This window comes from Acyrthosiphon pisum, unplaced genomic scaffold (assembly GCF_005508785.2).
Source record: "Acyrthosiphon pisum isolate AL4f unplaced genomic scaffold, pea_aphid_22Mar2018_4r6ur Scaffold_1461;HRSCAF=1950, whole genome shotgun sequence".
NCBI lineage: Eukaryota > Metazoa > Arthropoda > Insecta > Hemiptera > Aphididae > Acyrthosiphon > Acyrthosiphon pisum.
In genome coordinates this window covers 1-745 of record NW_021763347.1, presented here as the reverse complement: position 1 = coordinate 745, position 745 = coordinate 1, and the positions used below count along the sequence as shown (strand labels likewise).

The 745-nt window shown below is 25.0% G+C and overlaps 1 long non-coding RNA gene across 1 annotated transcript; it reads left to right on the top strand.

Moving 5' to 3' along the window:
• The first annotated feature begins 302 nt into the window (after window positions 1-302).
• LOC103311302 lies at window positions 303-688 on the top strand. Its single transcript, XR_511234.2, has 3 exons — window positions 303-415; window positions 493-549; window positions 645-688. It is a non-coding gene; the product is annotated as an uncharacterized LOC103311302 (long non-coding RNA).
• Window positions 689-745: the final 57 nt, after the last annotated feature.

Genomic DNA, 745 nt, shown 5'->3' with positions numbered 1-745 from the left:
GTATTATTATTTTTTTTTTTTCTTATTATAAATCGGTTTGGTCCGAGCTTCGAGTGGTGTACATAATTTCATTGTTGAATGTTGCAATCTGACATTATTTTTTTTTTTTTAATTATATATATGTAAGTTATTTAAAATTATAAAATAGCATAGGTAATCTGATCAAATGACCACTATGTTCAATTTAATGTGGAAAGCCTAAAACAAAATGAGTGCATTACATTTATTTTATTTATACCTAATTAGAAATACATAAATTGATGATCACTTTACACACTCATACAACCTTATTAGATTGTATATAAATAGTCAGCATACATTGATTATAGACAGTGTTAAATCTCAACATTATCTATTAGACTTGATGCATCGTCGCTTCACACCGTTACTTAACCGCTACAAGACTATATAACAAGTAATATATTTTGATTTGGTATAAGTTTTTAAAAATCTAGTATATTAAAAATCTTAATTTACAAATTTTTATTAAAGGTAAATACAATGTCTTCATACACCATTGTAACTGATGAAGGCTCATCAAACGAAGATGTAAGTATTCTCATTTTATTGTTTGTGTGTATATATCATAATAGATATAAAACATAATTTTATATTTATATAATTGATATTTTATTAAATAATAGCAGGAAAGTTCATATTCAGTAAAACCAGTTACACCAAAAACGAGTAAAAGAAAAAATGATGATGAGTCAAAAGCTAGTACCTAGTAGTAAAAAGACCAAGA